The sequence below is a fragment of the Oculina patagonica genome, chromosome 4 (assembly GCF_052425735.1).
Source record: "Oculina patagonica isolate OP01 chromosome 4, crgOcupat, whole genome shotgun sequence".
NCBI lineage: Eukaryota > Metazoa > Cnidaria > Anthozoa > Scleractinia > Oculinidae > Oculina > Oculina patagonica.
Genome location: NC_135761.1, coordinates 21,054,969 through 21,068,234, shown reverse-complemented (window position 1 = coordinate 21,068,234; position 13,266 = coordinate 21,054,969). Strand labels below are relative to the sequence as shown.

Sequence of the window (13,266 nt, the reverse complement as noted above, 5' to 3'; positions counted from 1 at the left end):
TTGTTTTCCCAAATTTGAATTTGTCGTGTTTCTATTTAATAATGAAAATCTGGAATGTTTTCAAGATTGCATTATTACTTAATGACATAAATGGTCTCAATTTATAAAAATATATTTCGCACAATACAAATAAACGATTGAACTAGACGTCTAGAAAATATAAATTTGTAACACTTAGCAAAGTGCAGCCTTTTAATAAAGGCGGGGTTTTACCTGAAGACCAAGTTTTCCAACGCTTTAGGTGGCTGACGCATTTCAGTATTTTCCAGTCCTTACACTTTAATGGAACAGTATACAACTCCTAATCAGGTACTATTGTCAAGAAAATGATCACAACTTATTGACCAATGATTAGGTATTTGTTTCATACCATTACTGTAATAGAAACTGGTGAAGAATAGTAGTACTGACCCAAAGTATAAGGGCTGGAAAACACTGAAAACCATTTCAGCCGCGTTTCAAGGAATCCAAAAAAGCTTTACTTATCCCATATATATTTGTTTTGCAGTATTTTGTTAATTTTTGAACGATTTTGGGGGATGTCTGGGAGGCGATAGTTTTTCTCAAAGGATTAGTAAAATGTAGACAAATAAGAAATATTGAAGATTTAATGTGATTTTAAAATTTGAATTTGAAGTTAAAAATTGGTGGACGGACACCAAACAGTCTCCTGACAACCCGGAGTGCTCTTGCGAGGGGGTCAACTGTTTGAAGGTGTTTCCATTCTTTTCTTCAATCCCTTCTTTAAATCTCTTAAAGTTCCATTCAAATTCAGGTAGAACCCCATCTTAATTTTTGTTCTTGTGAGAAAACAACAGAAGTCAAAGGTTGCGTGACATGATATAACCAAGCATGGATTTTAATTCTCCCTCCCTTTCCATCTCCTTAGCCTTTCACCCCCACGTGTCCCTCCCTTTCTACTCTCATTCAATTTAATGTTTGTTTAAATTTCCTAACCAATTAAGTATCGTACTAATCTGTGCCAAGCAATCAGATAATATCAGAAATTTGCCTTAATTTTGATCTCTCATTCCAAGACCTTGGAGTATAAACCGCTAATAAAACAAAACACACTGATAATAATTCTCTGAGGTTATACACCTTGCAGTATTAACGTACTAACAAACTTGATAACAAGCCCCATGTCGTACTAAGGATTTTTACTGATCAACATAGAAAATGAGTTCACAATGGTTTGTTCCCAAAACGTTTTTTACTGTACAGAGGGTCTGTTTATTGACCTGTAACTTGTATACCGTATTGAAAAATTCAGAACGAACCGACTTCTGCCCGCTACCATACAGCCGTTTACTGGCAATCTTTGAAAATCCTGAATTTCGTCAAAATGAACCAAAATAAAGTTTTAAAATTTCCTTTATCAATATGGTTCTTATCTTTTTATTCAATTCTATAAACTGCTTTTATGCAGTACCGTCCACAAAGATTTCAATTTCCTCAAAGTTTCGGGACAAATGGATACAAAATATTTCGTGCAGAATGTAATTTGATTAAGCGAATGTTTCCACGTCTATAAATACTTCAAGCAGTGAATGAAAAACCGTTTTGTTTTCATCGATGAGAACCACTTTGAAATAGTTATGCGTAAAAAATAACAATCAGATCAGAATACAATAATTATTAATGTAAGGTCTGACGCTATTATGTCTCGGCAGAGATACTTCTTTTTTGCAAGTTCAAATGTATGCAAATTTCGTGTGAAATGTAATTCGATTTCATTGTCTTATTTACAAACTCATTCTCAAGAAAGTTGTATTTTCGTGAATAAAACCAATTGGCCTGTTTTGTTTTCCTGATCATGTTTGTCTGTGATTTTTACCAAACATGTGGTCTTTTTTTCGGAACTTTAAGTTGTACAAAAATTCCTATTTTGAACACAGATGTCACTTCCGGAATTTCTCATCTAAAATTCAATTGGTATTTAATTATAATTATTCGAAGTTTTCATTTTCAAGTCATCTTTTTATTCGATAGCTTTACTGATCTCGTAAAAAATTCATTCAAGTTTACACCAATACTGTACACTGCCAATGTTTTGCTGATGTCTTGAGAAGTGTCTTACTAACGTCACTAGTCAAATCTAAAATATATCCAAACCAAGTTGTGCAAACATTCTAATCTTTGTGACAGGCGACTTTGACGCCCAACTGTGCGGAAATGAAAATCCACATACTTCTTGCTAAATATATAAAAAGTAGTTTTAAAGTGGAGTCCGCCTCAAAAAAAATGTACCGCCAGATCACACTGCTATTTGTAGAAACCTGCAAAGCGTCTAGTTTCAAAAGTTTCTCACAAAAACATTGCGTGACATCAATGACGTTACCCCTTTTATTTACAAAAATAGCTTCAACTTGTCAAAGCAACTACAGTTTCACAATGGTGATTATTAGTACTTTACCCCTTAAGCTTTTTCCTCTGTCCTCCCGCCGAAGCAAAGGACGGCTGAATTTCAGACTAAGCCGTTTACCAGCACTCTTTAAAACTCCTGAAACCCTTCAAAATCAGGCAAAATAAATCTTTGAAATAACCTTTATTAATGTTTCTTATTTTCTATTCAGCTCTATAAAATGCCTTTCATACACTACTGTCAAACAAAAATTTCAATTTTCTGAAAGTTTCAAGACAAAAGAATAACAAATATTTCGTGCACAATGTAATTTGATTAAGCCAATATTATCACGTCTAAAAATACTTCAAGCAATTCAGTGAAAACCCGTTTTTTTTTCGTATCAACGAAAACCACTTTCGAATAATCAATACATGAAAATAACAATAAGATCAAAAGGAAGAAAGGAACCTTTCTAATTATTTGAAGACTTTCAAAGCCGTGATATTATGCATCCAATCCGCGATAAAATTTAATTACAACAAAATCCAAGTTCTCATTTTGAAGTCCATTTTTTTCAGTTGATACCTTTATCCAACTTGTGAAAAATTCCATTCAAGTTCCTATTAATACTGTACATTCCCAATGTTTTGCTCAGGTCTTCAGAAGCGTCTTACTAACCAAATCTAAAATAATTCCAAAACATGCTGTACAAACATTCTACTCTTTGTGACAAACAACTTGACGACCAATTGTTCAGAAATGAAAATCGACACAGTTCTTGCTAAATAAGAAAAAAGTTTTACGGCGGAGTCAGGCTCAAAAAATATACCGCAAGATCACACCCCCATTCATAGTCAGAAACCAGCAAACCATCTAGTTTGCTAAAAAAAAACACTGCGTGACATCAATGACGTTACCTTTTTCATTTACAAAAATAACTCAGGGGCGGATCCAGGATTTTTCAAAGGGGGGTGGCTGTTTACCAATATTTTTGTTTACTATCTTGTTTAATTCCCAAGTTTTTTATGGGGGTGGAGGGAGGGGATATCAGGCTTTTAGACAGGATTTTGAAAGTGAGAGTCCAAATTATTTCGGGCCTAAGACCCATATTTCATGGCCGTAGGCTCCTTCCCACTAGGGTAGTCTGGAGGCATGCCCCGTCAGAAAATTTTTAAAAGTGAAAGCCTCTTAGACATGATTTACGCGATTCTAATAAGGAAGGTGGATGTTAACAAGTATGTAAAATTTACACTTTCTTCACCTTACCCAGTGTCATTGTCCTTATTTTCTTTTTTAATGTGTTTATTTTCATTTTTCTGGTGGATCAAGGGGGGTGGCTAGCCACCCAATCCACCCCCTCTGGATCCGCCCCTGTAACTTTAACTTGTCAAAGTAAGTGCAATTTCACAATGGTGAATATCGGTACAGTATGGGGCCCAGTTCTCGGCCGGGTACAGTTCTCGGCCACTTTGTGTTTAACGCGTTTTTTCACACTCCAGTTGAATTAAAAGAAAAAGGTATTTCCTTCAAACGATAGACTGATTCATGTGCTTTAAGTATCTTGAGTTTGATCGTTCAATTCGATATAGAAAGCTCACACGTCGAGTTTATGCGGAGGTAGGTGAATTTGCATTCCCGAAAAATTTGTTTGTTTACGGCTCCTTAAAATTCATGGATGTAGTTAAATTCGTATTTTATCCAAAAGCCCCCACCATACGAGCTAATTTTTGGCATGTGAAACGTAGAATAATTCAGCTTTCTGCTTTAGTTAACTTTTCGTTGAACCGTTGTATTTTTTGGTCTTAACTTACTTTGAAAGTTTTTCTTGCGACGTTTGCGTATTTGCCAGTTCTCGGCCACCCTGCTCGCTATCACAGCTTAGCGCTTGGTTTTTAATATAATTTCATCTGCTGCTGCCAGAATGAAAGAAATAAATGTTTTAAAAATAAAGTTCAATCTTATCTCTAAGTTTTGAGCTGACTCTTGTCTTGTCTATTATTTCTACAACACCTAAATCTTTCAAGACCTTTTCACTGCAAAATAAACCATCTAAATGCACGGGTCACACAATGCGTTGCTAGAACCTGCACATAGGCAACTAGGCGCGTTAAAATCCTTCTTTTCTAAAGTAAAACAAAGCCTCATAAAAATAATTTGGGATCGATATAACATAAATAGGTTTACAGAGTGATTTTATGACTGTGAAAATTAATTGAGCATTTTTTTTACGGATAATTACGCACAAGCTTTTTAGTGGCCGAGAACTGGGCCAAGGTGGCCGAGAACTGGGCCCACAAATGGAGCTTTTATTTTTATTATTGCTCGGGCAAATTAATTTTTGACCAGTCGATAGCTTTACACCAAAAAGCTGAATAATGTAGCTAGCTCTGGGAGAAATTTCAAGTTCCTGCGGTTCTTCTGAGGTAAGAAATACAAGTTTACGTCAAAAGTGGCCGAGAACTGGGCCCCATACTGTACTTTGCCCCGTAAGCTTTTTTCTCTGTCCTTCCGCCGAAGCAAAAAAACACAACCTGATTACACATTAACCCAAAAGTCGACCAAGTGTGCCTGCAACGATTTCCTGTCAAAACTAAAATGAAAACCATTGCGGTATGCGTCACCCGTAGCGGTTTTGTAGCAACCCCAAGCTATCCCCGTCTTTTTGGCCGCGCCAGGAGACTATGCTCTAGGACGACCAAAGGGTAAACTATAAATCGGCCACGCCCGATTAATAAAACCATCACGGGAATGGTAATGAAAACGTGGCGATCGAATATTCCCGCGCTGGTCGGAGCTATTGTTCTTGCTCTATTGTTTGAGGTTGTTTGTTGACTTGGTCTTTCTTTGTTTTACTTCATTGACAATCCCCATGTGGGCCAGTTGAAAATCGTGGTACAAACATGTCAAACATTTGCATTTCAGCACTGAAAAGTAGCACGGCATCACAAAATTCTGCGTTCTTAAAACTACACGACGATGACGAAATTTTCGGATTTAAACACGCTGCTTTTAGATTTTTAGTTAAGAGAATTGAACCCCTTTATAATAAGTGATTCCACGACATAGCAGCTTCCATTTCGCGGGAAAAGATTGCCTGTTGCATCATCGTCCAAAAACCGCTGACTACATCGTGAATTGATCGCTTTGCAAGTTGTGAGAGCATCGCTACTCGGTCCCAGACCTCGTTTCTTCCCCCCCCCCCCCCCCTGCTTGTGAGACTCGAACGATGAGCCTCAAAAGATTTTAACGAGTGTAGACATCATGTACTCCCCCATGTTTAGAAAGGGTAAAATATTGCGTCTTCGTAAATTATTTGAAAATAAAAAATATATACATATTACCTTGCAAGCAAAAGTTTTAGAAACTTAAATAAATAACCGCGCGACGGAGACTCCACTGGAGGAATTTGAAACACTCGTTGAAACTTCACTACAAAACGCAACCAAGCAAATAAACGGTATCTTGCATAACTTTTTTCATTTAAACGGACTTGGTTTTATACTGAAAGCTTGCTTTTTGCCTTTTAAATGAAGCCACAGGAACGTCTTCTTCGGTGAGGGTAATTTTCTTTATCTCCATCACGATTTTCTTGGCCAAGCGGGCTTGATGACGATTCAAAATTTCCCGCGAACTTAACTACAACTACCAGAAGTCTTTGCGCATTTACGTCATAATGCAAATGGTCTATTAACGACCCTTTTCAACTAATCACATGATGAAAGCCTTGAGTATGATGCTAAAAAAACTAAAACTCCACAACAAATCATTGAAACTAGGTTATTTCAACTTTCTTTAAATGTTGGATCGCTAAAAAGTGTGTATCGTGATACCAGGTGTTCAGATGTTCAAATGGTTTATCTATTTTGGGACAAGGTCTGGGTTTTTGCAGAGAAGAAGGGAAACAACTGTTTTTATACCATAACTGAGAACACGCAAATTCCGGAAAACTTGAGACATTGAAGCGACGTTTTCAAAAACCAAAAATAAACGAGTGGGAAAAGGCAGCTGTAACCGAAGAATCTAAGACGAAATTACATCACATTCGTCAGCTTTAAGTGAAAAAAAAATGCGAACTTACGCTGGCACGCGCGCGCAACTTTACACAGGTTTTTCATCCAATTCGCCCGTAAATTTTCCGTGTTATGGTATGAAAAAAATCGACCACGTTTTTCTATGGTCTAATTAACAAATAAATTTCATTTTGCCGTGCGTCTGTTCAATAATAGATCACAGATGACGTCAAAATGTGGTATGAACAGAGAAGTGGCCCACGAGGCGCTAGCCGAGTGGGTCACTGATGTTCATACCACATTTTGACGTCTTCTGTGATCTATTACTGAACAGACGCACGGCAAAATGAAATCTATTTGTTTTATATAATAACACAAGACTTCAGCACACTTCTGTGTGAGCAATGCTGCCGTACCGATGAGCTAAGTTGTTTTGATTTCACTATTAAGTTTTCGTTAACACGAAGCATTGTTAATCCGATTGAATAAACAGAAAAATGGTCAATTGAAAGTCAATGAAAAAACTAACCTTTATTTCGATTTGGAAAGTTGTTCAAATCTGTAAGCATTAACCGAAGCGTTCAACCGCAATTAGTTTGTTTCCCGTGGCGTCGTCCAACTGTACAACACCGGTCAAACTTTCATACAGATTTCGGATAATTTCTCGAATAATTCACTGTCTTCTTCAAGCTTGTTTCGCCCAGTTAAATGCTTCGAAAGGTGAACGATGCTTAGCGTATTGTTTCTCACTGAAAATTTTTAATTAAGCTGAACTTTTTTTGCTTTGTTGTGGCCCCGCAAGTTTGAACAACTTTGCCGACAACTCTGATTTGGACTATGAACTCTGATCACGCGCGCGAGACACACCACCGCGTGACGTCAACTATGTGTCTGTACTCTGATAGATCATAAGTAAGAACCAATCAAAATGCGCGTAGAATTCAGGTTATTATATAAACTCTTATTGACCATAGAAATTGACGCCATGAAAAGTCCAAAACTTTGCAGTGAAACCACTCGCCTAACGACTCGTAGTTCTACTTGAGTTTTGAACATTTTATGACGTCATTTCTACTGTCTAGTTAACAAATAGATTTCATTTTGCCGTGCGTCTGTTCAGTAATAGATCACAGATGACGTCAAAATGTGGTATGAACAGAGAAGTGGCCCACGAGGCGCTAGCCGAGTGGGTCACTGATGTTCATACCACATTTTGACGTCTTCTGTGATCTATTACTGAACAGATGCACGGCAAAATGAAATCTATTTGTTTTATATAATAACACAAGACTTCAGCACACTTCTGTGTGAGCAATGCTGCCGTACCGATGAGCTAAGTTGTTTTGATTTCACTATTAAGCTTAAGTTTTCGTTAACACGAAGCATTGTTAATCCGATTGAATAAACAGAAAAATGGTCAATTGAAAGTCAATGAAAAAACTAACCTTTATTCCGATTTGGAAAGTTGTTCAAATCTGTAAGCATTAACCGAAGCGTTCAACCGCAATTCGTTTGTTTTCCGTGGCGTCGTCCAACTGTACAACATCGGTCAAACTTTCATACAGATTTCGGATAATTTCTCGAATAATTCACTGTCTTCTTCAAGCTTGTTTCGCCCAGTTAAATGCTTCGAAAGGTGAGCGATGCTTGGCGTATTGTTTCTCACTGAAGATTTGTAATTAAGCTGAACTTTTTTGCTTTCTTGTGGCCCCGCAAGTTTGAAAAACTTTGCCGACAACTCTGATTTGGACTATGAACTCTGATCACGCGCGCGAGTCACACCACCGCGTGACGTCATCCATGTGTCTGTACTCTGATAGATCATAAGTAAGAACCAATCAAAATGCGCGTAGAATTCAGGTTATTATATAAAAGAGTGTAGACCATGGAAAAATGTGATCGATTTGTTAAATAAACTTACTTCTTTGCAGAAAAGCTAAGGTCAGTGATTTTATTTCACATATCATCTGAACGAAACAAGGAAATAGATCTGCATAAGGAAATAGCTCGATAGGTGTTTACCGAAGGGAATATTTTTAACCAGTAGGTCTTTGATTTATTTTCCAACTCCACGCATTAACCTATCGAACATGATTAGATTACGAATATCGTATTATGTTATAAGTTACCGCTTGGAAGAGGATACAGCGCATATTTCCTTCAAGGTCTTTGTGCAATTACAACGAGGTAAGACGAAAAACATAAGACTATAAATAATTTATGCTGTAAAAATATACTTGACTTGGGTTGTTCGGCTAGGCTAAACAGTTCAGTGTAAAGCGAAGTTGGTCGGAAGAATGGGAGGGAATCAGGCAAGCTTTTATATCGATTTTAATTTGGCTGCATAATTTGGTAGTTCGTGGTTATTTTTTTAGTAATCCTGTACTTGTGATAAAATCCCCTGCATTGTAACGTGACCAACCCTATCAAAGGTGTTTATTTACACGGAAGAGGAGAAACAACTATATATAAAATTTACTTCCCTGGAGAAAAGCCAATGGCAGTGATTTTAATACACATATCATCTGAACGAAACAAGGAAGTGGCTCTGTATAAGGAAATAACTCAATGGGTATTTACTAAAGGAGATATTTTTAAACCAGGAGGTCTTGGTATTGTTTTCTATCTCCACGCATTAAGCTGATCGAACAGGAGTACATTTCATAGATCGTGTTGTGTTATCAATTACTGGTTAAAGCGGGTACAACGCACATTTCCTCAAGGTCTTTGCACAATTCTATACAACAAGGTAAGACCTACTGTTAGCGTAAGACTATCAGTAATTTATGCTGTCAAAATATACCCGAGTTGACTTTTTGAGCTAGGCTAAACAGTTCAGTGCAACGCAAATTCGGTAGGAAAAATGAGAAGCAAACAGGCGAGCTTTATATTAGATTTTTTTTATTTAACGGCGATTCACTAGACAAAGGGAAAGCGCGACCTTTTTGAAAGAAAGCGCAAACAACGAAACAGCGCTAAGTAGTGATCTTGACGCGGTAGACAATAAGTCTTCGCTGTTATTTAACCATCAGCGGAAGTAACGAAAATATGACAAAACTGTGTTGAATCAAGGCGTTAAAGAGATACATGGTATGCACTTTTAAAAGGCTTTCGACAATGCGCAAAAAAAGAAAAGATAAAGGCGTTCAACTAACCTCAACTAATCAGATGAAAGCGTAGCGTAACATTTAACAACAAATCCTTGAAACTTGGTCCGGCATTTCAACTTTCTTTAGATGGTTGGAACGCTATCAAGTGCATTTAACACCAGATTTTTACTGAAATAATGTTCAAATAGGGTATCGAGTTTTGGATCGAAATAACACACTCCACCAAAATTTTCGGAGAGCGCCCAGGGGGGTCTGCTCTTGGTAGCTCGTGGTTATATTTGAGTAATCTGGTAGTTGTGTTTAGGTTCATTTCGTCAAGCATTGTAAATATTCTACAAGGACAAACAGCTCGCAAACCCAAGCCTGTCTCTCTGTCAGGTATCAATCTCCTGCATTGTAACATGACCAAGCATATCAAATAGTTTATTTACAGAAAAGAAGGGAAACAGTTATTTATACATTTATAATTACTCCCTGGAGAAAAGCTTATTGCAGGTATATAAACAGGATTTTATTACAAATATCATCTGAACGAAAATATCATTAGAAGCTCCTGGGCGTAACGGCAGGATTTATCTGTATAACATTTGTAAATTTCTTTAAGAATTATGTTATTTATTATCTGTTTCTAATACTATTTTATATTTACTTGAGATAGTTTTAGTTAGGCGTCCCCCTATTAGCGGTGGGGGTTTCCCACTGCTAGATGTAATAGACAGTCATTATTTATTCATTATTATTACAATGTATAAGGAAATAGCTCTGTATAAGGAATAATAATAAATAATAATAAATAATTTACTTATATTGCGCAATTATCAATTTAAAAATTTTCAATTGCGCATTACAATATAGTTAAAAAAAACTAAAAATTTAAAATTTAAATTCACAAGCTAAAAAAGATTAAAATGTATATGACTATAAAAAGAAATGTACAATTAAAAAGCTTTTAAAAATAAAAAGGTCTTAATGGCTTTCTTAAAACTTTGCAGAGATGGCATGTTTCTTATTTCACTTGGAAGATCGTTCCATAATTTAGGGGCGGCCACATGAAAAGAGCGATCCCCAAGCGTTGCGAGTGATTTACATTGGCTATAATTAAGGCGTAAACCATTGTTGGAACGCAGGTAATGTCTTCCAGCAGTTTCTCTAACGGAAATAAGTTCACTTATGTAGGCTGGAGCAAGACCATGTACGGCTTTAAAAGTAATCAACAAAATTTTAAAAACTATACGATATGTAACAGGCAACCAGTGCAATGACTTGAGCAGAGGTGTGATGTGGCAATATCTGCTCTCCTGGAAAATCAATCGCGCAGCTGCATTCTGAACCCTTTGTAATTTTTGAAGATGGCGTTCAGGCAGTCCAAATAGGAGACTGTTACAATAGTCAAGCCGGCTTGATATAAAAGCATGAATCAGTGTTTCTGTGCATTCTTTGGTTAAGAACCTTCTAATTCTTCTAATGTTGTAGAGATGATAGAACGCTGCGGAACTGGTCTTAGTGATATGATCCACCATAGATAAGTTTGAGTCAAGCCAGACTCCAAGATTCTTAACAGGAGATTGCGGAACTATGTTTGCATTACCGACTGTAATGTGCGAGGTGTTTACTTTGGCAAGCTGCTGTTTTGTGCCAATCAGAAGAAACTCAGTCTTATCCTCATTCAGTAGTAGTTTATTATCATGCATCCAACTCCTGATGACCTGAATACAACGCTCGATGGCAGCAATAGCATCTGAGTGACCCGTTTCATCTGCAGGGCTAAAGGAGATGTAAAGTTGGGTAATAACTCAATAGGTATTAACCTAAGGGGATATTTTATACCAGGAAGTCTATGAACGAACAGGATTTGATAACATATCGTATTGTTTAAAAAGCGTACAACGCACATTTCCTTCAAGATCTTTGCTAAATTCTAACAAGGTAAGGCGTCATGTAAGCGTACGACTATCAGTATTATATGCTGTCAAAATATACCCGACTTGACTTTTTGGGCTAGGAGTGGGCAGTTCAGTGTAATGCAAATTTAGGTAATCGCATGGGGCCGAATAAAATTAAGGATTAGGTAGGAAAATGGAAGCAAACAGACGAGCTTTTTTATCGACTTAATAATTTATCGAAAATAATAATAACTTATGGAAAACTAAATTTTTCAAATGTTCTTTTGACCTTCTTTCGAAGAAAGCGAAAACAATGAAGTAACGACAATCTGACCAAACTGAACGTGTAGAGTTAACTAATTAATTACCTAATTAATTAACTAATTAACTACTTAATTAATTAACTAATACTTTATAAGGTACAAACATACTAGTTATGCAACGCTTTCGAGTGGTATACTATGGAATATCCCACGAGTCACTTGTATTTTCTCGGTATACACACGAGCCTTTAGGCGAGTGTGTATGCCAAGAAAATACAAGTGACAAGTGGGATATTCCATAGTATACCACGAGAAAGTGTTGTGTAACTATTTTATACCATGCCATAGAAAATACGCTTACTAAATTTCGTCGAGAATACAGTCGCAGCGCACTATGGGAAGGTTGGGTTGAATACCGTCGAATATACAACGGCTTTCCTGTATTCTGATTGGCTGTATTTTCTATGGCATGGTATAAAACAGGTTAGCTGTGGTGGAACTAAGCAATACAGTGCCAAAATTAGTTGAAGAGTTTTCCATCGGCTTAACATAGAACTTTGCAAAGGTGCTCGAGTTTGACCACCCTGCACTCTTCATAATCTCTGTGATGTTTAGTCCTTTAGCTTTACAAGAGGATGTAGATGCGCCCCTGCTGCTATATGAGCAGAATAACATGGGAACTTTATTAGGAGTTAAGAAAGAAAATGATCAGCTTACAAAAGGCTTTCACCGATGCGAAAAAATATCACTCTTTGACCTCTTTAGATTAAACAGCGACAACACAAAAGAGCGCTAACAAAATTCTTAATAAGACTCTAAGACCGTTAATAAGTTAGGCTAGGCTTTTCGTTTTTTTTTTTTCGGCGTTTTTTTGCTTTCCAATTTCTTTCATGGTTTGGTTGACCTTTCTGTTAAACGAAAATGCAAATGCCCAAGTAGAATAGCTGAGACTGGCAAACACTTTTGAATCTCAAACTTGCAGATTTTTTAACGTAATTTCTTTTTGACTTGTTGATAATGCTACGAAATCTTGGCCAAACAAAACTTTTCGATAAAAACATCGCATCCAACTCTGAATGTTACATCATTACGCAAAATTTACTTCTTCTTTAACCGAAAAATTTTCCCGAAAAGAACAATTTTGATCGCCGCCACTCTCAACAACCTCATTTGAACGTGCAAACTAACAGTCGTTTTTACTTCATGGAAATTCAAACTATTTTACATTTTGTTTTGGTGAGGGTCTATTTATCTAGCTGTTTACGGTCAAGAATTTTATGGCAGTTTCGGTCTTTAGGAAAAAAAAGTGGTTTGCGGTCTAGGAAGAACAAATTAATATGGCGCTTTCCTTTTTTCTCTATATTTTCGTGGTTTTGTTAATCTTTTAGTCGCCTTTTTGCGCATTGGACAGTTGTCCGCCTATTAAATTTTTTTAACTAGCCAACAAAAACTTTAAGTGGTTGGATTTTTCGATTTTTACGGTACAAATTTGTAGGTTTAATGCTTGTATCTCTGGCCCACCTCATGTTAGACGTGCTTTGTTAGACTCTCTTCTACTTTATCAGCTGATCAAGGGATCTGATAGTCCCTCATCATGCCTTTTGACGGGTTTAGCAGTCAATGGGTTAATGAGACTCTCAGTACATTAAACAC

General features: G+C 36.8%; 1 protein-coding gene across 1 annotated transcript in view; it reads left to right on the top strand.

Moving 5' to 3' along the window:
• Positions 1-8,525: 8,525 nt before the first annotated feature.
• LOC144651946 (collagen triple helix repeat-containing protein 1-like) overlaps positions 8,526-13,266 on the top strand; it is an 8,466-nt gene continuing 3,725 nt past the window's right edge. Inside the window, exon 1 of the mRNA XM_078512020.1 lies at positions 8,526-8,544. The gene's annotated coding sequence lies outside the window, so the exon portion shown is untranslated. The remainder of the gene's footprint in view (positions 8,545-13,266) is intronic.